This window comes from Triturus cristatus, chromosome 7 (genome assembly GCF_964204655.1).
Source record: "Triturus cristatus chromosome 7, aTriCri1.1, whole genome shotgun sequence".
NCBI classification, from domain to species: Eukaryota; Metazoa; Chordata; class Amphibia; order Caudata; family Salamandridae; genus Triturus; species Triturus cristatus.
Genome location: NC_140590.1, coordinates 1,746,680,245 through 1,746,706,864, shown reverse-complemented (window position 1 = coordinate 1,746,706,864; position 26,620 = coordinate 1,746,680,245). Strand labels below are relative to the sequence as shown.

The 26,620-nt window shown below is 47.0% G+C and overlaps 1 pseudogene; it reads right to left on the bottom strand.

Moving 5' to 3' along the window:
* Positions 1-7,698: 7,698 nt before the first annotated feature.
* LOC146812983 (zinc finger protein AEBP2-like) lies at positions 7,699-22,537 on the bottom strand (annotated as a pseudogene).
* Positions 22,538-26,620: the final 4,083 nt, after the last annotated feature.

The following is a 26,620-nucleotide window of genomic DNA, read 5'->3' as shown; positions in this document are numbered from 1 at the left end:
TGTGAGCACTGTACAACAACATGGCCAAAGACGCAAAAAACACTCGTACTGAACCAGGACACTGCAAAACACCACAAGGAGGGTCAATTTGAATCGCACAACACCACAAAACACGTCCAACAAGCCCAAATACATGGAATACACTGACCTGCAACATCAAAACAGGTAAACAGAGGCCCAAACCACAACCACATCTTATAACACACACACCCAAAGTTCAAACACAGCCACACCCACAAATGGACCCATAAAAAGGGCCCACACACAAAAACCATGAGCCTTTGCAACAGACCCACTGCTGACAGACCCCACATACAAACCACTGCACCATACCTGAATCCTGACTACACCTTACACTTGCACACCTTCACACAACCACCTTCACAAACACCCACTAATCACATTCACACACACACCGTCACATCCACACCCACACACCCACAACCATCCACACCCACACCCCACATCATGCCCACAGACAAGAATACAAAGTTCACAAGGGAGGAGCTGGACATCCTTGTCAACGAAGTCATCAGAGTCGAGAAACAGCTCTTTGGAACATTGGTCAGACAGACCAGCATAGCGGAGAAATTAGCCATGTGGCAGAGGATCGTCGATCGGGTGAATGCTGTTGCGCCCAACTGAAGGACCAGGCATGAATGCCAAGCCAGGTGGTACGATCTGAGGAGGGCGGTCAAGAGAAAAATGAATGAAGAGCACGGCCAGACAAACATCACTGGAGGCGGTGCCCACCGCAGACCAGTACATTACCATCCCTGGGAGGAGAGGGTGATGGGCACGCTTCTGCCGGTGGGAGTACATGGACTTGAAGGAGTCGCAGAGCCTGGTGAGTACACAAACAACTCAAGTTACATGGGGGGAACCGCATCCACAAGCCAACTCCAAATAATGCACGCAACTACCCCAAAGCCCAAACCGGACACAACCACACTCAAAAAACACGCACATGCCACTAACGGGTCCATGCCCCATTCACCAAGCAAGGCCATGCCAAGTCACAGGCGATACAAAATACCAACACAAGACTGGATGTCCGCGATGCCCGGAGGGTGGGCCTCACAAAACACATTGTGCAACTCAGAAGCAGACACCCATGCCCTCAGCCCATATGGCCTAGGGCAGAGCTTTCCAAACAGTGTGTCCCGACACAGTACTGTGTCACATGCAAATGGTGGGCGCGTCGCAGGATGACATTGGTATGAACGGCATCTTCTACTTGTTTCATTGTGTACTGTGTTTATCGCAATTCATTTGTTAAATATAAACAGATAAATATAGGTACAAAAGAAATCCAAATATTTCTTAAACAAAATATAGATTTTAGAAGCAGTGTGTTTTGCACATCTCCTGTAAGCAGCACCCGCCGCAAAGTCAAAGTGGCATGTCTTGCATTGCCATGCACAATGTAGCATGCACCTCTTTGTGCCTGCCACCTTGTAGTTGACAATGAGGGTGGTACCATAGGTAGCCCCCAAGTGCAGCCCCCCACCCCTCAAACCCCTAGATCCCCAAAGCAATTCCCGCCAGCCTTTTCGTGGCGGTGAAGCCGCCATGGATAGGTCTTCTAATTACACCATCCTAATATGTATGGTGGTGCCTGCTAGGCACCTCCACCATATTAGGGGCCAATTCTGCCCAGTTGGCATTTGGAATGATTGCCTGACGGCGCAAAAGCGGCAGACGCACTTTGCATCCGCTGGGAACACCCGCCATTGTAATATGACGGTTGGTTTAAGTCGTTACGATGTGGTGGTAGTCGCCACTGCAGGCTCAGCGGTGCCGAATGTTACGACATACTAATGAGCCCCCAAGTGAAATCCAGTATGGATCTGTGTTCCGCGGGTTGTTGGTGAACCTATAAGTCCTACATGTCCCTGGCGGTCTCTCCTGTGCGCCGCGTCTTCATGGGCTTCTCTCTCTCTTCTCTGGTGCAGTCTTGCATACCTTCTGTGGCCCTTGATATCGAGCTGCTTGCTGGCTCCTGGTGTTCTTGCACCTTTTCCTTGCAGTGGGGTCAGAAGACCACTGTAGGGCATGTGCACCGAGTAAGTTCTCCTTGCGCCTTTTCGTGGGCTTGCTGCCTTTGCACTTTGCTGCTTGGCTACTACATGCTGTTTTGGTCTAGGACAGCTGTGGGTCAGGAGTTCTTAGCGGGGTCGTATCAGGAATGGAAATATTCTCGGTAGGGCTGGCATCCTCCCCTTTCACTGTGGTTTTTTTTCAGAGACAAAACAGGGGGCTGCCTCTCCCTTTGCAGTGTCTGTGTGCCCCAGCAGTGCGTCCTGGTCATGTACTGTATTTTTCTTTTCCCTCTTTAGCGGGTGCAGTATTGCTGAATGGTCACTAGGTGGCAGTGCTGCTCATATATTTGTTTTCTTTGCAGTCTCTCTTTAGGTTAACTCTGTGTTGTTGATTCAAAGTGCGTTTTGTAGCTCCTGTTGCATTCTCCTCCTGTAGTGATGCCAGTGCCCGGATTTCCTCGCAACCTCGAGGGCTCCCTTGATTCCGTGGGTCACTTTACCGTTTTAGCAACTATTGCCGCCAGACAACAAAACGAAGGCTCCCTCTCACATGCGGGCTTGAAAAGGGTCAGTCTCGTTTCCGTTTAAAGGTTTGGACGCCAGGCTGCCATCGGAATTTATTTATGTACTCTTGTCAGCGCTTTCAGTTTTTTTTTCTTTTGAAAGGCCACCAAAACGCCTACTGGTTTCAGGGCTGGATTGAGCGAAGTGACCAGCGTAATTTCCTGCTCCCGCTGGCCGTTACTTAATGCACTATAGGGCAGCGGGGAGGAAGGACGCTTGGAGGCTCATCTGCTAGCTCCTCGCCGCAGGGTGCCTCCGCTCACGGGTTGTTTTATTGCCCCATGCCGTTTCTTCACTTGCTGCATCAGCTCACAGCGGCACCAGCCTTGCCCGCAGACGTCTGTTCCACTCGGCAGGTGCTGGTCCTTGCCTCACTGCGCTCACATTCCCCTTACAATGCCGACGTGCCACTTCTCCCCTCGCTGCATTCTCCGCACCAACCTTCACTGGTGCGAAGGGGGGTGAGGGGGGTGCTGCACTGCAGTCTTCTTGACGGCCTCTTAGATGGCCAGGGTTCTGTCCCCTTCCACTCAGCGGGCTCTTGTACTGCGGGGTGGGCTTCCGCTCTGCTGTTCCTCCGCAGCACCTCTCATCCTCCGGGCTGCGCTGGGAGTTTGTAGCTGCCTATCGGCAGTGTCTCGCCGCCATCTGAAACCGCCCTCTTGGCTGCCCACCACCTTCCGCATTCAGGGCTCACCTTCAGCCCCCTATCTTCCGCGGCCTGCCACCACCTCGAGGTGCTGTCTGCAGCGGCGGCTGGCAAACTAGGCAGTCCGGCCTCACTCGCCTTCCTTCCTTGCACACACGGATGGGGGGGGGGGGGGGGGGAAGAGGCACTTCACGCCGGATGGCTCACCAGCAGCCTCTGTAGTGCGGGGTGGGCTCGCTCTTCCGCCCCCAGGGCTCTTCTCACGCCCCGCGGGCTGTCGGGCATTTCCTCACAGGGGGTGCCCTAGATACGGGCAACACACATTCTCCCTTGTCACCACCTTCACAAACGGCGGCTGCACACACGGGCAAATCCCACTCTCGTCGCCAGTGTTACGTTCTGGGCCTTAGGCCCACATGTCAGAGAAAGAACGACACAGACACAGCGTATATGGTACTGTGAACTAGCCACGAGCACGTGCACTCGGGCCCTTTTATTCGCGGGGTCACCTGACTGGTGACGTCCGTGTTGGATGGGTGAGGAGGTGTGTGTGTGGGCCAGCCCTCGGGGGAGTGGCTGGCAGAAACACTAGACTGTGTCCAGCAGGACACAACAGTTACAAGGGCCTAAGTGCGAAATAACACAAAAATAAAAAAAGAAGGATGAGCACAGGGGGGGTGGGGAAAGGCCCTATTATATTTATGAATAAATATATACATATTTATAGAAAAAAATATGGCAATATTCAAACAAGAATAAACTCATGTTTTCAAAATCTAAAAATACTTTAAATAACAAAGATTTCGGGAAAAGAAAAATGTTCAAATGCCTTATGCATATGCTACATAAGAAAATATATTCAAAAGTATTGCTTAAAAAAGTAAAGGTTTGACTACTTTACCCATGCCATAACAGTTTTCAGTCAGGTAGGTAAAATAGCTGCAGCGCTTTAGGGGAGGCATAGACTTATGGCGAGTCACCAACAAGCATGAGACATAGGGGGAGCACATACCGGTGGGGGAGCACAGCTAGATAGATTGATGCTATATTTGTCAGCTCCCCTATGACGTAGGGGGAGCACATACCGATGGGGGAGCGCACCGGCATGGCGGTGGGTGCCCTGAAAGGCCCAGTAAGCTCACAGAGCCAGGGGAAGGCGCATCGCGCGCTGTCAAGCCCCGCCGCCTGCGAGGAAAATCTGTCACTGGAGGGCGGGGTCAGTGATGGAAAGCATGGCCACCTCCCTCTGGCGCAGCACGTGTCTTATGGTTCAAGGAAGTCGGGTTTGTCTCGCAGCCTCGCTTTAGATGGTAGTGAATGACTCGGGTGCAGCTACGTCTACTGCTGATACCGCTTCTGGGGCCGGGCTGCGCCCTTCCCAGTTCACATGAGAACGCCTCGCTCATCGGTTGTCTGCCCATTTTGTTTCGGACAGTCGGACCTACACATATACTTTTTAATTCGGGGATGGACGTTTGACCCTCTGGAACAGCCACCAGCCCGCCGTGCACAACTGGATTTGTCTGGAGCAGCTCTTTTACGGTAATGTAAACATTGGTTGAATACTTTTTTTATTTTATTACTACAGAGGGGCTCGTGGGGCCACTGTAAAGAGTTGTTTTGAATGTGATTACTTATAACGGGGTGATGCAAAAGCGGCTGTAGAGCTCCTCCTCTAACACCCCCCCCCCCCCCCTGCTCTAGAGAAATGTGTTTCTTGTTTCTAAAAGGCTACATTTCCGGATTGAAGCGTGTCCAGGTGCTCTGGTGCAGATGTGCCTCTTTCCATTCTGACAATGGAAGTCCGTCCTTCTTGTATGACGACATATAGAAAACTGAATTTGTGAATTTAAAGCCGCTATACGGACTGCTGAGCCCTTCTTACATGGACTTGTGACACTTGAGAGCTTTTCTGGGTGTTTTATGTCCGACCTGCTTGTTACTGCGTAGGTCTGCTCGGCGATTCACTTAAGGGTTTCTTTGCTTGTGCCTCTAACCCGGCCTTGGGAAGGACACTTGTTCTTTCTTTGCATGCGTTTCTTCTGAGAACCTCCCTGCTACCAGTGCTTCGAGGGGAGGCTTCGATGACGTCGAAATAGATTCCTATGTAATTGATGTTTAAATGGACCAGTAGTCTTATAAACAGGCGTAGCCGTGGAGTCCTCGCGCGCACCCCAGGGCATGCCCGGGCAGCGCCTCTGGTCGTTCCTTGTTCGTTTTAGGCCTGCAGGCTGAGTTGTTTCCTTCCCCGGTTATTGACGTCCAGGGTGGGAAGCTCTTGGTGATGGGAGAGGGGGCGATGGACCGAATCGACCTACTGTCTTGTTTAGAGAGCAGGGAATAGGATAAACAGAATAAAACAAATACAGCCGACGTCGTGGATTCCTCTCCCCCCCCCCCTCCCCTTTTCTGCAGTTTTCTATAGCGCGCGAACTGGTGCCCCAGGGAATTGAAACGCTTTACATGAGCACCAGTTATTTGAAACGAGGTGATGTTGTTTATGTTTTGTACACGTGGGCAGGGGGCGCGGCCCTCCTCGTGGGACCCTGTTTGTGCTAGACGAGGTCAAGAGGATGTTATCTGTGACGTAGCGAGGACAGGAAGGGGCTCCTCGTCAGTCTAGAAGAGGGTGTGATGTGATGGGCGGAGCTTCTGCGTGTGCCTGAATACAGGGTGACGCCTATTGGCCGTGCTAAGTCACCGTTTCCGGTTTTGACGAGTGCATCTGGGTCACATGTGGACCTGTTTTGGCAGACAGCATTTTGGATTGATTCCCGGTGTAACCCCTTGTTCCCCACATCTAGCTGCCTCTAAACCGCGGGTCCCATCATGCCTTTTAACTTCCCAGAAGCTCATTATGCTTGTGGACTCAAAACTCCCACATTGGTTGGTTGTGTGAGCGAGATATAATCTGACCTCACAAGCAGGGCGATAGGACAGGATCAAATTGTGCGGTATAATGTGGCATGGAAAGGCAGATTATGTGGCATATCTGGTTACAGTAGGTTGCCTTTTGTTATATGTTAATAACACTGTCCAGGCAAAAGTTCCACTTCACCAGAAACAGTTTAACTGAAATGCAGAAACAGGCAAATGGAAGTGGGAAAAATCGACGCCTGCAAACGGCCTTACAGTGAGCGGCAAGTGTCACTGCATTTTAGAGCATGCCTAATCCCCCCCCCCCCCTCCCCCCAGCGATTTGGCCAGTCCTGCGCGTGGTAGCTCACCCCTGGGAAGAGGGGGAAGGTATTGTGGTGAACCATCCCTGCCCGCACTTGTTTAAGGGTTCTGTCCAAACACCACACCCCCGGAGAGGTCCCTCCCAGGCCGAGAGCCTCCTGAAGGAACATCATTTGGCCACACTCTCACCAAATGCAGCAGTTCCGCCACTTAGTGACGACTCACTACCAACCATCTCATACTCTGCCAGTCCCTGCAGGCAGTGAAAAACTAGACTCAGTCCTTGTACACTGCAGACACGCCCTCTGTCACTTGCAGGTAATGGTGTCCTTCACTACAGTCTGTGGCTCCCCCTACAGGGCTTCCAGGGCCATCACACGCCACAAAGCCATGGTGAACCTTTAGACCTGCCTGCTCTGTCAGCCACGGGTTTGACAGGGGACCATTCATTTTGGACTACTTTTGACACATTTATTTCACACTGCTCCTGATTGTTTTCTTTGTATCGTTAATCAGTTTTGGATGTTTTAACAAGAATAGATGGGGAAATATCCTTTAACAACTCTAAAGACGTCTGCAGTGATGGCGAGTTCATTGTAGCCGCCCTCTCAAAGTCCAAGGTGCCTTATCGGGAAAACCCCCGTTGAAACGCAGCTCTTCTGCTTATGCATTGAGTGCAGACTGGAATGGGGGTACAGTCTCTGGGAGACCAGAGCCTGTCCATTAGTAAATGCTGAGTTTTCAAGTCGGGGCGTCTAGTCTAGTCTAGTCTAGTGCGGCGGCAGCTCTGGCTAAAGGGTCTTTCCATCAGCTGTACATACGAGTTGTCCTCGAGTTTGCGAGGGAAGAAAAGTGCCTGTTACAGAAGAAGAAAGTGTTGTCATCCATTCCGTCCGCTTGAGGCGCCGCAGAGCCGAAGCCAGCATCACTTGCTCTTGGTTACGGGCAGACCGGACGGTTGTGGTTTCTCTGTGGGACATTCGAGCAGAGCGGGTCCAGTGCTCTGTAGAGCGGTGTGTGAATTTGGGGTGTCGTTGCTGGACCCTTTAGAATCCAAGCATTAGATGTGGGCGAGCCCAGTGCTTGAAATGAAAAAATAGAAGTGCAGATACTGCCTGTTTCTGAAAAGTGCCCTGTTTCTGAAAAGTGCCGGTACTCTCCAAATACAAGTATTTCGTTTCTCTTGAGAAGTGCAGGTACTCTCCCTCTCGAAATAGAAAACAATACCAGCCCATTTAAAGCACTGGGCGAGCCTCTAAGAGATTAAGCTAGATCCCTGGCTACCCGGCACGAGGTTCGCTTGGGCACTTGAGCCAAAACGAAGCCCAGCTTGGGCCGGTCTCCCACACTGTAACCTAGTGCTCAAAGAATTAAATAAAAAATAAAAAATGAACCTTTCATGTAAAAGATCCTCTAAATTTTCACTAATGTTCACCATGCCGCCATCTAGAAGCTGTTTATTTGAAGCAGCAGTTTAGGTCCTTTTTCATTATCTCCGCCAGATGGCGCTCTGTCCTCACCTGATCTCAAGACTTGACAGGAAAACACAACCTAATTTAAAGCTAGCTGTCTCTTCTTGAGTGGGATGTGTTTGCAGGAGGGGGTCGATGTCTGTTCTTTTCTCCTGATAGAGGCTCCAACTCAGAAATCCCTTTGTCGGTGGCAAAACAAGGACAGCCGTGGTTACTTAAAAAAGACAACCAATCTAAGGTATCGGCTCTTACATCAGGTGTTTTTAAAATGTTACCTTAGTGTATATGCTTTTATACAGTGCTTAGTTTGTAAAATATTAAGTGCAGGTGCTCAAATGTTTTTAGGATGCTCCACCCACTTCTTCCACCGGCTCCACCCACTTACTCTATTGGCTCTATCCATATACTCAACCGGCAGTGTAGAGCTCATAAACAAGGAGCAGAGGAAGATCTGTGCGGAAGATCTAGGACTAGCCTAGCAGCGGTGTTCTGCAAAATCTGGAGCCTGTTTAGAAGGTTTTCATTCATTGAGAGCAATAGGGCATTTCCGTAGTAAATTCTGTTTATAATTAATCCCTGAATTAGTGGTTTGCTCGCCTCAATAGGGATCCATTTGAAAACCAACCGCAAACTGCGCATTACGCCGAATTACGCCGAAACAGGTGCCAGTGACATGATTTATTTGGCTTGTCATGGACAATTGATTGTCCATGTAGAAACCAAGATTACGGACCACTCCCTTAGGAGTTGGGCAGGGTCCAAGATTAGACGGCCACCAGTCATGTGCCCAATGTTCCAGAGCCTTACCAAAGAGCATGCTCTCTGACTTACCACCATTCAGTTGAAGGTGGTTAGATCTCATCCACCTGTCAACGTGAGACATACAATTTTTGAAACGCTGCTTGGTTTCACTAGGGTCCGGGCCTATGGTGATCAGGATCTGCGTGTCATCTGCGTAAGATATGACATCAAATCCATAGGCTCTGATCACCTTAGCCAGTGGAGTAATGTATAGGTTAAAAAGCGTCGGGCTCAAAATAGAGCCCTTTGGTACTCCCTTCTCGACAGGTCTCTCGCATGAGATGCCATTACCCATCTGGACAGTTGTTACACGGTCAGATAGGTAGCTTTTGAACCATTTAAGGGCGTTTCCTCTGACACCTATCTCCCAGAGCCGATGTTCTAAAATGCTGTGGGAGATGGTGTCAAAAGCAGCGGACAGGTCCAGCAGGACGAGGATGACTGACTGATGTTTATCTAAGGCCAGTCTGATGTTATTAGTAACCTCGACCAATGCTGTCTCTGTGCTGTGCGGCGTGCTAAAACCGGACTGTGAAGGGTCTAAGAGTCCGTGGCTCTCAAGATGGTCGAGCTATTGGTTAATAAGGATTCCAGCATTTTCCCAAAGTAGGGAAGTAGAGAGATTGTACGGTAGTTTAGGAGAAGTTTTGGATCGGTCGTCAGCTTCTTTAAAATCGGTCTCACTCTGGCTGCTTTCCACATTGTAGGGAAATCCGCCTCTGAGAGCGACTTATTAAATAGACCGATTTAAACTTTCCAATAATACCAGAGCAATAGTGGAAAATATTTTTGGAGGTACAGGGTCAGTGGGAGAGCCAGATTTTATCTTCTGCATGACAAATGTAACTGACTTGGTGTCGCATTTGACAAATTCATTCAAAATATGGAGGTGGGGCAGAGGACGTGCAGAGCACATCTTCGGCATGAATGTTATGTTGTGATGAGATGGCTATAATTCTTTCCTCAAAAAATTTAGAAAGGGAATCAGTCCAATCTTGAGAATCAGGAATTGACGGCTGATTGCTAGGAGTTGTAAATTCCTTCAAAATTTGATAACGTTCTTTAGAGGAGTTTTGTGCCTTGTTTATCCGATCTATAAGAAACGTTTTTTTTGCCTACTTTATTTCAGTCATGTAGCTGTGATGTAGTTTTTTGTATATTTCGCAGGCGGCCAGTTTTTTTGCTTTTGTGCCATTTTCGCTCTGCGGTTCTTCACGAGAACTTTGTGATTCTTAGTTGGTCTGTAAACCAAAGAGTGGTTCTGGTCTTGATCTTAACATGACTGAAAGGGGCGATTTTGTCTAATGCGGTCGAAATGGCTTTATCAAAATTATATGCCACTTGATTTACGCTCGCTTCTGAACCTAACTGATCAGGGCAGAAACGTTTTGAGAAAAGAGGCAAGGTGATTTTGTGCCATGGCCTTCGCAGTATTGGCAGATAATGATCTGCCCATAATAATGGGACTGGGGGTTCTACTATAATTCCGGATGAGTTAGTGAAAAGAAGGTCCAGGGTGTGACCAGCACTATGTGTGGGTCCTACGACCAACTGGGCGAGACCAAGGGTATTCATGTTAGAAATCAGCTTATCGGTGTCAGAATTAGAAAATATTTCTGCGTGATAATTGAAATCTCCAATTAGGAGGAAATTATCTGAGGCCAATACATGTGGTGCAATGGTCTCTAATAGTTTATCAGAGAAATCCCCTTTTGATCCTGGGGGTCGATAGATTAAAGCCCCTCTCCATGAGCCACTGGAAAGGCCGTTTATCTTAAACATACTTATTTCTATGTGGCTTTGGATCAGACTTTCTAAGACAGTGACATTCAAGTCATGGGTAGAGGCAATTAATAGACCACCACCTCTTGTCTCTTTCCTATCTTTTCGAATTACTTTATATTGAGAAGGAAAGGCGATGTATACATCAGGAGAGGCATGTTCATGTAGCCAGGTCTCCGTAATAAAACAGATGTCAGGAGCCGCTAGATCTAAAAGGCTCCATATCTCTACTGAGTGTTTAGGGATAGAGCGGTCATTAAAATAGATGGACCTTAGTTGATTAGGAGCACTGGTCTGATTAAGATAATGAGGTGTAGTGACCCTCTTAGTGTTGATAGGTTTGATTGGGCAAGAAATATCTGGGATACTAAGTATTTCTGCTGCAAGTGCATCAGTAATTTCTATATAGGAGGTATTTAAGACTTTTAGTTCTTTGTTTGAATATTTTAGAAGTGCCATATTACCTCTGGGCCGGAGGGAGTTTTAAGCAGAAATTACTAGAAAACAGAGGAAATGATGCAGGGATCCTGGCATCTGGCGGTCAGGCGCAGACGGGCTTGCCTTCGGCGCGCCGCTGCGCTCATCCGCACCCTTCCCCTGTTTAAGTAGGGAATACCGTGAGAGAACTAGAACGCTACCTGTAGCTTCCGGTAGTTCAGCCGGAAGCAGTGACTGCCAAAGCGACCCTCCGTTCAAACGGCACAAGCCGTGACGGACCGGGGTCAGAGGCAGCTAACTAGAGAGGCACGTGGGGGGGAACCAGTGGTCGAAGTGGGGGGGAACGGCAGGGCACGGCGTGCCCCTACTTCTTCATTTCCAGCGATTCCGTTCCCCTACTTTTTTATTTTCAAAATGCGTCCCGGGACGCAAGAAATCACCATCGCCTATTAAGCTTGACGTTCGAGCATGGGCGTAGGAAGTGTGGGGGACGCGGGGGACAAGGGTGGGGGGGGACGAGGGGACAAAGGAATTTCCCCTCATCCTTCTGTTATCGCAGGGCCATTAGCACGCGAAAGCGCTATCTAATGGCCCTGCACTTGACCTGCCTGGAGCCAGAGGCCGCCCGCCCTCTGCCTTTTGTTATGCTGCAGGAAGGCTCAGCCGTTCTGGGAAGGGCAGAGAACGGAGAAAAACTAAACGCTGTCTCTTTTCCTTCATGGCAAGGACCGTGTCCACTACTCCTGATCTGCCTCTGCCGGCTGCCCTCCTCTCTTTATTCCTCCATCTTTTTCTGTCTCTGTCTCGCTCCTGCTTGCGTGCTGATTTCAAGAGGCAGCTCTTAAGGTACTCTCTCTTGCCTCTCCTTTTCTTTATTTGTTCCCCTGTGAAATTGATCCAAAAAAGGCTGATCACTTTGGCTGTAAATGTCCTCATTTTCTGACCGTTTTCTATTGAAAAGAAAAACCTCGGAATGGAGAGAAAAAATAGTTAAATACCTAAATAAAGCAATACAGAGTGGACAGCAGACAGGCCAGACTGTTATTTACATCCACACACATTAGCGCCACTTTACAGAGTTTGCCAGTGAAAGCGCTACTTTCTTTTTATCTTCATTCTTTGAACAGCATTGTTTTCCCAGGGTGGGGAAGTGCGCCATTCCTAAAGGGACTGCAATACCTGGTTGATGGGTAGAGTGGAAACGTTTAATATGATCGTTTTCAACTTTTTAATTATTTTAGCTTATAAAATGCGGCTCTGTGTTTGGGGATGTGGTCTTTTTTAAACCAAACTGCATACATTTTGAAAGGATATAAGCAATGGACATTGAAAGGGGTCCCTTCCTGGTCCTGTAGCCAAGTCTTGAACTTTTCAGGCAAAATCACTTACTGATTTCTGAATAATGAGTTTAAAACCGTTAAGGTAACCATGTTTTTTTCTGATTACAGTTCACATGTTTTGCTTATTCTTGCATTCCCTATGAGTGTTTGCTTTTTCCAGGGTGTTATTCATTTTTTTTCAGGCAGCATTTTACTGTTGTCTAGTGCATAATTTGAATTTAGTCGCAGCACAATTGAGTTGTGCTGAAGGCAGTGCGAGTTTCTCTCAGTGGGGCAGTATGGTGTTCAGTGTGGGAGAGAATGTGGCACTCTGGCCAGAGCTGCTGAATTTGGAACTGGAGAATCATGTTCAGACCTTCATGACCAGTTCACCATACCACACTCCTGACGGAACTTATTCCGATGCTACACCTTAGAAGGCCCGATAGACCTTATAAGCCCAGGTGTCTTAGCACCCGCATGTGGACCTGTCCACCACAATCCATACTGCAGTTCACTTCCAGTCTTACGGGCAGACATATGAAGAAGCACATCCTAGATCGACAGTGAATCTGTCACTGAGGTCACAAGACCCTTGAGGCCAGTCCACCTCACCCATTGGTACCTCCATTGGCCTTTTTCCAGCACTAGCAGTGCAACTTGCCAGGGGTTGGCAATGTAGGATTTGCATGCACACCAAACTTAGGGGGTGATTATAATGGCAGTGGGACCACGTCGGTGGCGGTCCCACCGCCATTGGTGACTGCATCACAGCCCGCCATATTACAATGGCGGGTGGTTACCTGGCGGTCGGAAAGACCAACCACCACGCACCCGACGGGCTTCTTGAGCCCGCCGGTGTGGTGGAGGGTCTCGTGGTTCCTACAATGCTGGTGGTGCCTACCATGCACCGCAGCAGGGATTACGATGTCCCTTACCCGCCAGCTTATCAATGGCGGTTCACCTGCCATGGAAATGCTGGCGAAAGGGACATTGGGAGCCCGTAGCAGGCCCCTTTACCCCTGGCCCCCAGACATGGGTCCTGGGGGGCATCTATGATGCCCCACAACATATCACTGCACCATGTGGCAGGCACCGATATATTTAACATGTTCCTTTTTTTTTACTTTGCAGCGGATGATGCAGCCAGCAGCACCTGCTGCAATGTAAAAGATAGGCACTGCGAACACCGTAGTGGCAGTCGCATTGTAATGCCTATCGTGGGGCCTCCACCTTGAAGACCAGCGATCCCATTTCCCGATTCGATGGCGGTGGTACTGAAGTCCGCCTGCCATCGTAGTCAGCCCCTAAGTTTGCATTTTATGAATATGATTCAGCGGGAAATAAATTGATGTTTGCAATTTAATTGACTTTGGTTGGCCTCTTATCTATGAGATTTCCCTGTTGAATGTGCCCTTACATTATACATTTTCGGTTGTATGAATTGATTGCATACTACACTCTCCTACAGGTATTAACTTGAGTGTCATTAGGAGTGTCTGGGAACAATTGTTTTCTTAGGAATTGTTTTCTTTACTAACCTTTGCAAAGGGCCCTAAACTTCACAGCAACACAAGTCACATTTCTTTTAGTAATTTGGGATCCGTTTGAGCTACAAAATTGTTTTGGAGGAAATCGTTAGATTATGCAGCAGATGATGTATTATGTGGCAAATATGATACAGCCATAGTTAAGTGGAAAATATTTTTCCACTTAATTTTGCCCCAACATTGTAGTTGATCAATTTGTAAGTTCCCCAAACCCAAAAGTCGAGTTTGGGCACAATTTGCATTTTAAAAGCAGCCCTATAACACAGGGCTACTTTTAAACTGACCTCAGGCTTCAGCAGTGCACACATGCAAGCGCAGAAAGGGCTGCTGGCCTCTAAACTGCCATGCCTTATTATATTCTAGGGACTTAAAAGTAGTTCTAATCCCCCTGCCCTATTATGTACTAGGGCCTTATAGGAGAGGTCATGCCAATCATAGGGGTACCCTAACCCATAGTGCACCCTAGTGTATGTAGGTGTTTCCACTGTATTTTTAAGTGCCTCTTTCAGAATAGCACTGGCTGTTTAGGCAGAGGCCAGGGTCAGTCAGTCAGGTACCACCAGTACCCGTCAGCAAAAAGTTGGGGAGTGCCCAGGGCGGCTTTGCAACACTAGAGAAACACAAACTCAGAATGTAAAACAAAACACCATGGTTGGGGGCTTCTCTTCAATAATCAGAATTGATTTCTATCCTAATTAACCCATTTTCCAACATTATGATAGGGAAAGACTGGGGAAAAATCATAACGTTCTAATCTATACATTGAAGTTTTTATGCAGCTCTTTGATGACGGTTAATAGCTCACTGTTCAATGTTAGGATTTTAACTTATAAACTTCAAATACCAAAAGAATATCTCAGACAAAAGCAGTAACTCACTGACCTTTTGAATTAAAACTTTCACTAGACAAGCCTTCGATCTCTCTCAAAAAAAGAACATTAATCACCAAAGTTATCTTCACATTTTTATTGTTGCCTGAAAATTGCTGGAGACCAGGAATGCAGCAGCAGGTACTTTTCAAACCATAATGCACTTGCAAACACGACGCCCCCACCCTAAGTCAGCGGCCTTTGTTTGCTTTGTGCATTAAGATGCAAGATTCATATATATGGTTTTTTTAAACATTTGGTCTCATTACTATATGAATGTAAATAACAATAAAGCATACATGCAAACTGTGACTACATGCCTGCTTTTCTCAATATTTCACTTCGAAAGTATGCAATTGTATTTGTGTAACGGGCGGTGATTTGTATAGGGTCACTGGAAACTGCACACGGTTGTCCCTGTCCCCCCCAGAATTTTAGTGTCTCCTACGCCCCTTGGTTCGAGGACGGGCGGCAGAGAAATAACAGGACTCTGTCTTTTTCTTCTTACCCAGAGAAGCAAAATACAGTGTCCGCTTCTGCTCTGTAGCTTCAGCTGCCTTCCCCCCTCCCCCAACTCTTTCCCTCTTCCCTCTCTTTCTGTCTAGCAGTTCTTCTCTTACAGAAAACCGAGATTTCAAGACAGGGTTTTCACTCTCTTTCCTCTCCTTTCTTTTATTTCCTTCCCTGTGAAATGGATCCAAAAAAGAAAATAATTTTTGCTGGAAATGTCCAGCATCTGGAATAAAAGGTTAAAAATAGGAAAAATAACTAAGTAAAGTAAGACAGACTGGTAGCCAGAGGCGCTACTAGAGCCAAATCTCGGGGGGGGGGGGCTTAATCTTTAAGAAATAGGCAGAGTGGAGCTGCAGGGGCTCCTGGAGGGGTGAAACAACAGCAAGGCCTCATTAACATGCAAATGGTCTTTAAAAGACCTGTGAAGTGCTCGGGTGCGGCTGTGTGTGTGCCAATGGGCTGCTGGTAGCAATCAGGTAAGCCTAATTAGAGGTAAAGTTGCCTTCACAGGGACCCACCAGTCGACGGACTAGGGATCGTGAAGGGACCTCGAGAGAAAACACAAAGGGCCAGCTCACGGAACACTCATGGAGTGTAGGCAGGCAATCTTCAGTGCAAATGCTGCACGGGGTCAGCGCTATAAGTAATCCAAATCTTAGCTGCAGGAGTTGTTGGAAAGCTGATGCTTCTGCAAAGTGACGTGGTGTCCAGGGGTTCGGTTTGCACAGTCGCCACGAGGGATACGGGCCTCAGACTTGCTGTGGGCACTGTTCGACCTCTAAGACCACGGAAACCCACCTCCTATGTTACAAAATTCTTCGGAGTCTGGCGGGAGCTTCGGAGCTGCAAACCGTTCAGATCTGTCTTTGGTGCCTGCCTTGCAGGGGAGTAACTCCTTTACTCCAAGGGAGATTCTTTACTTATCTAGTTCAATGTAGATCGTTGAAGTTCCAGGATTCAGTATCAGAGTTTCGTCCAGGTGTAATCTAAAGTCCTGGAGCCAGGGGTTCCTTTCTTATACCCAAGGAAGGGGTGGGGCAAACTCTAGGGACCCACCTATGGGAGGGTCAGGAAAGAGGGGTGGCTACACCCATTTCCTTTGTCCAGTTTCGCGCCATTGCAGGGGCTGGACTATGTACAGGGACACCAAATGTGCCCCCAGTGCTGAACTTCAAAGCACTCTTGGAGTGCACCCACCCAGCCCCAATACACTAAAGTCTTTCTGGGAGGTGGTGACACCTCCCTGTGACAGGAAACCTATTGTCCAGGCCTCCCCTGCCGGAGTTTCGTCCAGCAACAGGAGGGCAGACTCGTGTCTGTGGCTGGCAGCATCCATTTTGTGATGCCAGGGCTCTGTTAGCTGGTGCCGGGTATACCGGTGCTGTCATGTCTCTCCCTCTAGAAGGGTTTGGCAGCATCACAAACAACCCCAGAATAAAGGTTCTGAAGGCTGCTGAGGGGCTCTGCTCATGCATGGGCACCCTCTCACATAAAACCCAGCACCCTGCCTTCAGGATTGGTAATGCCTGCCATAGGGGTGACTGATAGGTTTGTATGTGCAGTGATATGGAGAGATATAGTGAACCTATATCTCAGTAAGGGGTGCATGCACCACCTTACCCAGGCTGCAGTAGCAGACCTGTGGTGTCATTTTGGAAGGCTTCCCAGGGGTGACACAATACATGCTGCAGCCCCTGGTAGGCCTATGGGGGTACCTATGCCCTTGGTACATAGTATACCATGTACTAGGGACTTATAACGGTACCCCAGAATCCAATCTGGAGTGTACCTATAGTACTTGTAATCAATTTAAGGGAGAAAGCAGATAGGCTGGGGTCCTGAATAGCAGGAGCCCAGGCAGACTAAGTCAAAAACCAGCAAAACACCAGGAAAAAAGTGGGGCAACCATGTAGTCAGATTCCACCTTCCTACACAGATCACAAAGTGCACATAATGTAAATAGGTCAGTGGGCTACTGCTTTTGTCAGAGAGCTCCTTTTGTTACTTGCAGTTTATAAGTTAAAATCCTAACAAACAACAGTGAGCTATTAACTTTCATCTAAGAGCTGCATACAACCTGCAAGGCATAAATTAGAGCGTTATGTTTCCCCCCCCAGTCTTTGATTATCCTAATGTTGCAAAAAGTGTTCTTTTGGACAGAAATCAATTCTGATTATTAAAGAGTACCCCCAACCATGGTATTAAGTTTTAAAATTCTGAGTTTATGTTTCTCCAGACCAATCACTATTAAACTATACCGCCTAGTAGTATGGTTGTCATGTGACTCCTACACCTTGTAGTCCTTAGTCTTATGTAACATTTTCTATACAGTGATTTACACACATATTGATTGTCTCTGAGTAATGTGTGTGATGTAAAGTGCTCTGACACCCTACACTGGTATGAGTGGCGTTGTAAATCAAATTAAATGCATCTGAGAGAGAGTGTGGTTATGGAGACTTGAGGGGCACTGTTAAAGGGTGGTAGTGAGGGAATCCATGACAGAGGGGGCCATTAGAGGGTAATAACAAACATTAATGCACAGGGCACCGCCAGTGCCCTTGAGGCCAGTCTGCCTCACCCATAGTTAGCTCCATTGGCCTTGTTTCAGAAGTAGTAGCTGCAATTCACCAGGGATTGCCAATGCAGAATTTGGCACGCACACCAAACTAAGTTTGCAAACTTCACAGTCTCTCTGCTTCATTCACAAGCACTTTAAACATGTGCTGCTTGCTGTGGGGCCACTGGAATTAAATATGCAGCAAAGGAGGACACAATTATGCCACAGTGTTGACTAAATTATGCATTTAAAAAAAGGCTGCAGCGTAATGCAGTATATTTTCTGATATTTTATTATTTTGACGTGTACACATGCTAACAGTCTTTGGAAAGATTTTGCCTTATTAGCACCAGTGTAACATACAAATGCAACAGTGAGAAAGATGATCAGTCAACCTTTGCAATAAGCCATCCACTCCGCAGCAAAACAAGTCACATTTTTTGTTAACTTTTGATACATTTGAGCTATAAACAATTTATTAGTTTAAATGATCAGATCATGCAGCAGATCTTGCATTAGGAGGCAAATATGGCAGAGCCAGAGTTATATAGAAAACATTTGCAAACTAGGATATTTTGCCATTCATGTTTGAACTGCCGTTGTGGAAAAAGGGAGAAGTGCTGATGATAAACACCATGGCTCTGCGAAAAATGGCTTGTGCTTCCACATTTTATCGTATTTGGGACATTCTGCGATTAGAAGCATATCCCACTTTGTAAATGTGTTTTACTGTCAATAACTCATTATAACCTTATATAATCATGTGTATCCATTGGTTGATTAAACTGGGCAGTGAAATGTCAAACAAATACTAAAAATTGGGATATTTGCGCATTCTGGCCACACCTCTGGCTCCGCCCACTGAGCCAATCCTTGGGTTATTCCTGCCCTCTGATTCTCCGCCCACAGTTCCCCTACTTTTTTCCCCCCACTTCGACCACTGGGGGGAACACAAAGCTAGTACACACACTTCGCGCATTTGTATGTGATTTAATGTTACAGCTAAGCATAGCAGCCCTCCTTTGGAATACATTATTTATTTAATAAAAACGCCTCATAGACCCTTGGAAACGTTCTGACTCACAAACTAATGCGCACATTATTTGACGCTTCACAACTTTATTTGCAAACAACATAACTAAAAAAAAAAAAGCATTTGCTTAGCTGTGTATTTGGATTGTTTCTGCTGCGTACTTTTCTTGCACTTCTTTCAGAGAGAAAGCATGGCCATTTTCGTACTGCATCAAGGGCCTAGTTGTCATGAACGCAGCAGGAGCTGTGGGTCCAGGCCTACTATGTTGCGTTACACTACCTCCCCTCCCTCTCCCCGAGATGCTGGGCCTCATTCTCCTTTATTGCATAAGGCCCGTGGCACCTTTGCTGCTCAGAAGTAGCTTCCATCTTGCTCGGGCTTCTCCACCCCACTCCGAGTTATGTTTGGAAAGTCATTACACGTGCACCGAGTTCAGTGCAACCTTCTGAGCAGTTCTTTTCAATGCCCTCGAGCTCGAATGTTCAGGCTGTAGTCCGCCTCTGCCAGGCTTGAAGATTAAGGTGCTTCTTGCTTTCCTCTGAATGTCGTCTTGGCAGTGGTAAATGGCCCTCTGGGTGCTGATGACAAAGCTGTACCTGTTTCACTGCTTGGAAAGGCAACGTGTTCCTGGAATAATAAAACCGAGCAACGGAAGCAGCAGGACCCAAAGTGCTATCATTTTGTTTCACAATTGTGAAGTTAAATAGGGTGAAAGGACTGGGGTTCCTAAAATAACCTCCATTTGACCAAGCTTTCCATTTCCTGACCCAGGGCTTGCTCCCCAAATTGTACAGATCTGTCCCTGCGGCCTGTCCTTCACACCCCTAATCTTGGAAACTGATGCCCAGCCTGCTAGTGCCAAGAGGACTGTGCAGGTAGGTGCCACACCTATGCTTCTGTGCTTGGAACCGTGTTTTTAAGAGCACTGGTACTGATGTTTTAAATTCTTCCACATTTACCAGTAAAATATGTCCCAATCTTGGTTATTTCAAATTGTTTTAAATATTTTCTTACATAGTCTGACTTCTGTATCTTGAACTGTCTTCCACCTTCTGAAACGGAAAATGACTTGAGAATGGACAGGAAGTGCACTGTACACCTCTCTTAGAGATCAAAGGGCCGGTCTACAAATGTCTCTTTGCCTATCCAGCGAGAAGGCCTTGGCACTGTAATGTATCTACACACTGCAGGTCCTGTTCGCGATGCCATTTCCTGTTAGGGGACCAAAAACAGTTTGAATATAGTTCCTAAAAAGTTTCAGTTAAGGATGCTGTAAATACATTTCAATTTCCAAGTCCAGGAGAAATTAAAACATTAACAGCAGGCAGCGGTTTTGTGAAATGATTTAATTTCAATTCGAAATAAGGACACTATTTGAATGTGCTTGCAGTGACTTCTCCACTGGTCCTCTGCGTAGTTTTCACATTGGCTTTGCCCTTGTTGAGCAGACTCTGTCATCTAGTGTGTTTACACTATATTAAAGAGTAGGGTTACCAGAGGGCACGGGGTCACGAGGAGCAGTATGTCCCAGCCCTGGGCTGCACTTTTGTAAGCCAGTGCAGTCTGCTGCTCAACTTCCAGTTGAATCCTATTACTTGAGAGAATAGGGCAATAAAGCTAGTCATGCGTTGCACTGATGTTACAGAAGTTGTTTCAATCTCAATCCGTGTTCTCCCCTCTTCTTCAGTTGTTTTTTCTGGGGTACACAGTCGGCAGATGTCAGAGGTCATCGATGAAGAATGTTTGACCTGTAGTTAAGAGACAGAGCAGGCATAGCATATACAAACGCTACTGCCTACTTGTTAACAGTAGTCCACTTATAAGTTCCCAAAGGCGAGACCTATTGGCTATGCCAATGCTTGGTTTTTCTTCTTTTTGTAATACTGCTTATTACAAGCCCGCTTCGCCTTCTAACCTGCACCATAAATTGTTGTTTATGTACAAATGCTTTTGTCAACAGCCTTGCTCATTGCACTCCCAACTCCCCTCTCTGCATGCCTTGTTCTTAACTGGTTTATTTTGCTTTTTGTCTCGCCTTCCAGACAGCATGCAGTGTCAGTTGGTTATAAACCTATTGTCACTTTACAGTGAGCGTAAAGGCTGCCCATTGCTCACCATTAGTCAATTTTGTTGCTCTCATTTTCAAACTTTGTATTTGCCTTGTGTGGGCTTTACTTTCTCTTGCGTTGCCTCTCCCCTGGAGCAAGGTTAAATAACATGGTTCCTTGCATTGCTTAATTTTCAAGCACTACATTTTACTTTTTGTTTAAACTCTTCCAGAGGGCATGTGTTTTTCAGCTATCTGCCTCACGTACTTCACTTTTCCCCTCCGTGGTTCTTTGTTGCTCTCTCTCCTGTGTGCTTCTCACTTTCTCTGATCAATTCACTAAAGTCTTTCTCTCCTCTGTGTTTTATTTATTTATTTTGAAAATTTTGTATTGCGCGAACATGACCCTAGAGGGTATCAGAGCGCTTTACAGAGGGATGCGACAAATATGAGAGGGGGCAATCATGGCAGAATCATAGCAATAGACAAATAGTAAGAGTTACGTGACGACATGATAGGCAAAAATAGCAATAGTTACATAACGACGTAATAGTGGGCAAAAGAATTAGCAAGATAAGGCGAGAAAGTCATCAGCGTGCTAGTATATAAGGAAACTGAGGACCCCTGCTGGACTTTAGGACAGGCAGGTATTCATCAGTAGCGCTTTAATTTCCTTTTTGAACGACACTGTTGATGGAATCAGTCTCATTTCTGTTAGACGGGCGTTCCAGATTCTTGAGGCGATTCCTGAGAAAAAACGGTTAGAGATTTTTAGGTCTCGCCTGATCCAGTGCATGCGCTGGTCTGGCCGAGACATTTAGTGTACGGGTTTTCAAAGTGCTGCCACAGGCTTTTGGTGGCCTAAAGCTTGCGTGCGCGTGCGCAGCCGCCATCTGTCTCCTCCGTCACGGGTCATTAAGTTGCTTGCCTTGCATGCCTCTCTCTGCCTTGCAATTCCCTCCCCCTCCCTCACCACAGAGAGCGTCTTGAAAGACAACACTGTGTCCATTTCCTACACTTTCAATTTGAGCAGACGGGTAACATGTTAAAGCAGACGGTACGATGTCGAATAGCGTGCAGCAATTGTGCATCAAATAAAATCACGGGGTATTGCTTTGAGTTGTATTGTAGCAGCAGAATATGGAGATGTTCCCAGCGCTGCCGGTAATGTGCGTTTACTTTTATTCTTTAACTTTCTTCTTTTATTCATGGATGCTTTGGAAGGGGATTCTTCTTTAGCTTATGGTTGACTCGAAACCTTTGAGGAACTCTGTTGACTGAAGTGAGTTGGTACATGTCTTGCTAATCCCTGCTGAGAGGCAAAACTTGCATTGTAACCTCCAACAACACGCTTGAATGGCGTATCCCCGCTGTGGGTCACCATATGCCTCTGTAACCAGCTTTGACTCGTTGAAGGTGTGTTGTATACTTTGCACCCTTTCCATAAACAAACAAAAAACCCTCCTCGCTGTCCATCCACATGTATTGAACAAATGAGATCTGCAAGATCAGGGCTGGAGTTGAAGCAGATCTGGCACAGGTCCCAGCAGCAGTTGTATGATATGTTTTTTGATGCCGAAGTTATGCTTCCTTGGCCATTCATCATTCATCATTGCTGGAGTTGAACGGCCACTGGAAATGGTGCTAGCGCGTGCCTCGCTCTGCCTCTGTTTTGCTCGCGCTTCAACTCCCTCCCCCTCCCTCACAACAGAGCGCATCTTTTAACTTTCAGCCCGGCCGGAGGTAGTATGGTAATCTGCCTGGTTTCCCTCCCGGTATGATGGGGTAAAATCTGCCTGATCTTTCTTTTTAAATGCGCAGTTTGCATAAGCCAGTACCTGCCAAATACCTACAGGCGGAAAAGCCAACAGATTGCCATAATTAATTTGCACCCAAATCGATGTTTTCTGCGCCATTGGAACGAGCACTGTGGGCCACCTTTCCATGTCAGTTTCAGTTATGCCCACAAAAGTTAACAAGGCACTAGCTTCCAAATTTGTACACTGGACCAACGGAGAAATGTTACTTTGCGGAATACAAAGTCGACTATGGTAAACCAAGGACCTCCTCCCTGGAAATTCGCAGCCACCCTTGCGCTCACACTCCGCCTCGGGCACATTATCCGCTCTGCTTCCCTAATCTCCCTAAACACATGGCCCGAGGAATGCAGGGGCCCCGCAGCCCTTCTGCGGCACTGAAAAGGCCTCGAGTACGTCCCTCCCTCCCTCTGCGAACTTAGTCTCCCTCGCCCCTTCATCCCAGCCCAAACTCAGTCTCCCTCGCCCCTTTATCCCAGTGGGTCGCCCCCATTAGACAAACATTGGCATAAAAAAAACAAGCATTGGCATAGCCAATAGGTCTCGCCTTTGGGGCCTTATAAGTGTTTAACCATGCAACAGTTAATGTTGTTGCACCAAGGATATTGTGCTACATAACTAAATACTTCTAAGCTTCCAAATTGGCTATGCCAATGCTCATTTTGCTCACTACTGAGTAGTGGAGGTCAAGTCATGATGTCATGCCAGGTGAGCCACACTGTAGGAGGAAGGGAAATCCTTTAAAGAGCCATTTTCTCTCAGGATTTCCCTTCTCTTTTTGCAGCGCAGGAGCAACGTCGTGGTGGTGCCAGCCTTGACGTTGTGAGGTGATTAGGAGAGAGACCATCACAGGCAGCCTGCTCCATCACGACCCTGCTCTGACCTTTTACACTGAGCGTCAAGGCTGCAGTGGAATCCAGCAACAAGTGAAGCACAGAGAAAGGAACTGCGTGATCCTGCCCCAGCCCTAACAGCACCAGAAAGTTAGAAGTTTAAATCAACCTCACTTAATGATTTGGACGTCGTGTTTTCCAAAGGTAGGATAATTTGAGGGGTTTGGTATTTTTATGGCTAATACTTAAATATACCTTTTTGCTTATTTTATTAAACTTCGCTGGATGCGACTTTATGATTTTCTTAAGTACACAATGCTAGTTATCTTGATTAAGACCACACCCCTACTTAGGCCACACCCCTTTATGAGGTTTGCCCCGCCCCTTTTAGAGCACCCCAGGTTCCCCCCCACTTAAAGCCCTGCCTAGCACTAAATGCAAACCCTTCCCTCTGCTATCGCTCCACTATCCATTTTCAATCCAAATAACAGACTCCCATGTTCACCACTCAAATTAATTTCATATTTCCCTGTGCTATTTCATCACCTATCTTTTTTGGGTTTCGGGAATAGCATGCTACTCGCCGAAAAGCGCTTTGACGCCTCCTTAGGGGTATGCACTATATAAATGCAATTACAATGCGGTAGAAACGAGAATAGAAAGCTATGCCTCAAATCAGAAGCAGTACATGAGCTAGACAATGAAGCCATCTAACCACGAGAAAGGGGGCATATACCCAAAGTGAACTCTAACGTGAGTGTTTCATGTGGAAGTCAAGAATTTGATAAAATGTGAGTGATGCATTGGCGGCGCCGCCGCTCACGCTGCTGTTCAATGAGAGAGGGAGTGATCCGAGAGTGGGTGTATCCAGTCTAGATTTGAACTGCGGGCGGGCTACAACGTGATTGGATGAAAGGCGACGTCGGAAAATGTCGCGAGTCACCAGGCGAGCGTTCAGAATCAAGCGCAGCAAGAAAGAACAACTTGCGGAGCAGCAGAAGCTCCAGCTGCCGAAGGAGGAGCGCGACAGCGCTCTTTCCTAGTCCACGACATGTGGCCGCTACTGGCTCCGCGACCTTCTGGTATTTCAGTGCAACCAGTGCTACATGGTGCTGGGGGACTCTCTGCAAATGTGCGGCCAGGACGATAAACTTGACTGCGTCATCTGTTTGCGTGAGATAGACTGGGCGGGGTCAGATGGGTGGGCGAGACACTTAGTAGAGTGGGGCATGTCATAGGTCTGCTTTGATGACTAGGCAGAGCAGAGTCTGGTTTGGTAGTGGTGGAGGTGGGCGAGCAACCACATTACCAAAGGAAGCAGACAGAGTCGAGTTAAGGGGCTTGCTCGGGTCTTTGAGCCAGTTCACGATTGGAGTCCTGAAAAGATGAGTTATGTAATCGTACATCAAACTTCATAAAGTATGATAAAGTGTCTTCAGAGTTTTTTTAAAAAAAACAGTAACATGTCAAAAGCTTTGACATCAATAGGGCACATTAACGCTCTCCATTGAAAAGTACTTTTTAAAAGTGATAGATTTGTACAACTTGTAGTATGAACTCGCATATTTACAAGTGCGGTCATAGCCGATAATGATTTTTTTTTTTTTTATGAAATAAAAATATTGCCCTAGGTCAGGCAATTCAAGTGGGGAAACCAACCACTTTTATCAAGGTTTTCTGGTTTCACCCTAAAAACTAGCTAGTAAATGGTTATCTATTTGTCTGACCTGTTGAGGCCTTGTTTTAATGCTCTTCTGCCATTTTTTAAATACAGTGCAAACTCAACAAGGTCACATGCGTGTTTGATAGGTGCTGGGAGATTAAGTGATTAGCATGGGATGTCGAGCCTTGTTACCGAGTTCTACAGCCGCTGGCTCTGGCCGTAAACCCACATGATGTTTAGGCGGAGGATGGCAGGCAGAAGCCACATAAAGGCACAGCTCGTTAAGGGCTCGAGGTTCCAACAAGACCTCCCCAGGGTCTTGGCTCAAGCCTTCAGTGGCTCGCCCACCTCTAGGTAGTAGTGACATGTGGGTAGCTTGAAGAGTCAGGCATGTAGTCGATAATCACTGCAATTATTCGGCAATGGAGGGACACTGCAAATAAGACCGAGCTTTACAACAGCAACATGTGCACGCCGAATATTGTAGCAAGAAGCAATATTTGCTTATTTTTGTGACGTGCTTGTCAGGCATTTTTCGTCGCATACGGACATTTTAATAACGTTACATCATTTGAGGACGAAGAAATATTGTGTTAATATATGCAAGTAGTGGAAGTGTTGCTATTATGTGGAAACTGCTGTGGGAGCACAATAAATAGCATTGATATTTTGGAGGCCGACGCGGGGACCAAGATGATAGTGTGTAGACCGGCCACTGGCATTGGACTGGGTTGGACTTTGGATGTTGATTTTAGATGTCATAGCTAAATACAGTGCCTTGTTGGTGTGTAAGGTTTACAACACTGGCTTTTTTGGTTGGCGTGCAGTCGATCATCACATTGACAAGGGTACTAGAGCCTGAAATGCGATGGCTTCGGGTACTTTGACATGAGGTCGTTTCTAAGGAACTTGCACGTATTATTTACATTTCAACATCAAAATAATTTGTATAGCAAACGATATAAACAAGAAGAGAGCTCGCATCAGGAGTAACAATCGTTGATCATGATCAAAGAGAAAGACGTGCGGCCGAGTGGTGCTAATGACCCGTGAAAGATTGATGGCGGCTGCGCGGATGCACCCTCGCGTGAACGCAATCACTAGGCCAGCCAGTAGCACTTTGAAAACTCACCTACTAAATGTCTCTCCGAGCCAGCGCATGCGCTGTGCTCAGCAAGACCTAAAAAACGGAAGTGTTAGACTTCACGTTTACATTTATTGCATCCTAAATACGAAGTAAATGTAAACGTGAAGTTTCAGGCTCAAACAGACCAGTTTATTACTGAAGTGAGCCTCTCGGGGTTTTTGCATGCTCTATTATCACATATATTTTGCTGCTTGCATTAACAAGCCAGAAGTGTTTGCATTCCCTGCTGCTTTTCACATTTCGCAGTGGTGATCGGCTCAGCAAGTGTACAAGGCATTTCATGTTTCTGTATCAGAGGAACATACAAAACTAGCAGCTTGCGTGTGCTTTCTGAAATGAGT